The sequence below is a fragment of the Sinocyclocheilus rhinocerous genome, unplaced genomic scaffold (genome assembly GCF_001515625.1).
Source record: "Sinocyclocheilus rhinocerous isolate Xijiao unplaced genomic scaffold, SAMN03320098_v1.1 scaffold1132, whole genome shotgun sequence".
Taxonomy (NCBI): Eukaryota; Metazoa; Chordata; class Actinopteri; order Cypriniformes; family Cyprinidae; genus Sinocyclocheilus; species Sinocyclocheilus rhinocerous.
Genome location: NW_015639512.1, coordinates 59,334 through 62,264, shown reverse-complemented (window position 1 = coordinate 62,264; position 2,931 = coordinate 59,334). Strand labels below are relative to the sequence as shown.

The window sequence follows — 2,931 nt, the reverse complement described above, 5'->3', positions numbered from 1 at the left end:
AGTGCAGATAGCGATAGATTCTATTTACACTGTTAAAATAGCAGGATTTTCTGCTATTTATACTACTTATTGCAAATAGTGGCAATTATCTGCACCTCAGTATTATTATAAAACAGTATGCAGTAATAACGTATTGAGTGCAAATTATAATTTTAATTCAAATTATTAAATGGATGCCACCTTATTGGGACAATAAAGCCCTCCCTACACCTACCCTAACCCTAACCCTACCCGATACTTTATTTTCAACTTTTTGATTATTTCCTTCATTTTTATTGAAAATAAATACCTTTCAGATGTGATATGAGATTTGTAAAGGGAGAAAAAAAATTCGGTAAAAGGCGGATTCGAACTTGGGTCGATTGCGTCAAGACTAAAGTTACGCGCTTTACTATCTACGCCACTGAAGCTGACGGTTAATGGCCATCTTTTATAGTGTTGGCGATCCCTATCACATGTTTGTGGGTGGAGCTAGTATAAATAGCCTCTGCCAACAAAGCCGGCTATTTGCACTTAGTGTAAATAGACACTCCGAAAAAGATAAAGTCATGGTTTGGAATGACATGGGGGTGAGTAAACGACAAAATAATTTTGTCTATTTTGGGACTATCCCTTTAAGGTTATAGCCTACTCATTTGCAACATCATATTGTTGTTGGGGATGAATGTTACCAAGCCTAAACCTCAAAGCACAGATGCTGTTCAACACCTGACAGACATCACAGCACTGAGCTCTCGGCTCATTTCCAACACGGAATCTGCTCTGATGTGAATTTGTGAAGGACGCTGACCTATATTTTGATCAAACATGGTAACCATAACTGCTTATCATACAAAAGTAAACATACATCCTTAAATTCAAACACTGAAATCCATTGATATTACCATGTATCTACGATCTAACTCTATCCAAAATTGTTAATATGATAAAGAAAAATGGAACAAGTATCTCTTGAATTTTTATTATTTTCATGCTCTTGGGAGCCTGTATAATATAATATAATATAATATAATATAATATAATATAATATAATATAATATAATATAATATAATATAATATAATATAATATAATATAATATAAATATATATAATATAATATAATATAATATAATATAATATAATATAATATAGATAGCCTGAGTCATTTTTTTCACTTTGCATATTTTGTTTATGGTTTTCAAGGATGAGGGCATGTCACACAACCTGTCCATGTTGGTAGGTATCTATTTGGCTAGATTCCACAAAGTGATTTTATGCCAAAATACTGACGGACAACATAAAAGAGTTCCTCACTTTTAAAAGTTGAAAAGCCTATTTAGTTTCTGTTCTGCCTGCAAACAAGTTAGTTGCATTTTATTAGTTGCATTTAACCATGCCACTACACACACACACACACACACAGGTTTTGGTTTTCTTTGCAATGATTTTTACTCTAAACCAGTCTCTAGTAAATTTCACAAATGATTCCAAAGAAACAGACAGTAACATACTGAACTAAACATGAAATTTTGAAGTGGAACGACTTTACATGTATTTTCTTATAAAATGTACTTTAATAACCATTGTTTTACTAACAAATTAGATTTATTTATTTACTAACTTTATTTTATTTTATTTTTTGTATCAGACCATTTTTGGGTCATGGTCCACCAGTCCAGAACCACTTTGCTAAAAAAAAAGAGCATAATTTCTTAAATTACTCATTTGAATGTCACATTTGGGTTCACTGTCCTGTGATAATGAGTATACAGAATAAAGAGCAGTTAAAATAGATAGTTGAATGAAATGTTTTTTCAAAAACTGTATTACTGACTTTCTTTTGAACACAAAAAAAGATATTTTGAGAAATGTCTCATTGTTTGTCCATTCAAAGAAAGTCAAGCTTTTTCTGTACTAAAACACATGCCAGTCATAAACCTGCCTCAAATGGAAGACCAGATCAGAATTAAAGTGCAACACTTATAATTTCAGAATATGTCCAATATTTTAGGTACATTCATTTAGAAACAATAGCCATTTCACTACTTAAAATTTGACCAAAGCAGTAATGTTATTAAGCAAATGTATGATTTGATCCATCAAGAAGAGACTATTTTGCCTTGAACACTGTACTGACAAACATTACTAAAAGTAATATGCTCAATGTCCACCTGTTTAAATCACTGCCGGTGATTCTCAAAATACAAAGTTTGACTTCTCAAAACGTGCTGAATTTGTTAGTCTTGTGTTTTTCTCAATATTGTTGTCCATCCACCCACTCCTCCCCCATTCTCTTTTGCTATCTCCTCTTTATTCATTCCTCATTTGCTCGATCTCCTTACCTTTAGAAGTGATCCGGTTGTCTTGTAGGGCTTGTAGATGTGTAATGGCCCAGGTCACATTTCCTCTTTGAGATTGCTCTGAAGTGCCTTTCTGTTTGCGGTTGCTATAGCAATGCTCCCCAAGCCTATTCTGCCACATGTATCATCAGCTGAAAGGCAGACGGGATGGGAGGGCAGAAGAGAGGGGGCGGACGGGTCATGCGCTGCATAAACAGATTACGAGCATGTGTGGGCTATGAGGTCATGTGACTAAGACGAGTTATCTGGTACAAGGCTAACGTCGAGGCTTTATTTTCGTTTCCCCCAATTAAAGCTTAAGGGGTCATATGATGCGATTTCAATTTTTCCTTTCTCTTTGGAGTGTTACAAGCTCTTGGTGCATAAAGAAGATCTGTAAAGTTGCAAAGACTAAAGAAAGAGATATTCTTTATAAAAGTTAAGAGTCAACCACGCCTACCTAAAACGGCTCGTTCTAACACACCCCCACATACCTACGTCACGATCTGGGAAAATTTGCATAACGCCGCCCAAATGTTAACGCAAAGAAAGAAGGCGTAACTTTGATTCTCGCTGTAGTATTGTTGTTGCCGTGTGTTTCGTTGTGAAAGC

General features: G+C 34.7%; 1 protein-coding gene across 2 annotated transcripts in view; it reads right to left on the bottom strand.

Annotated features, from left to right (window-relative positions):
• The window catches only part of LOC107751291 (protein RD3-like), a 9,132-nt gene extending 6,659 nt beyond the window's left edge, over nucleotides 1-2,473 (bottom strand). The window contains exon 1 of one of the 2 annotated variants that reach the window (XM_016566969.1): nucleotides 2,323-2,473. The gene's annotated coding sequence lies outside the window, so the exon portion shown is untranslated. Of the gene's footprint in view, nucleotides 1-2,151; nucleotides 2,293-2,322 lie in introns of those variants that run through there. The other variant, XM_016566970.1, reaches the window with a different exon arrangement.
• Nucleotides 2,474-2,931: the final 458 nt, after the last annotated feature.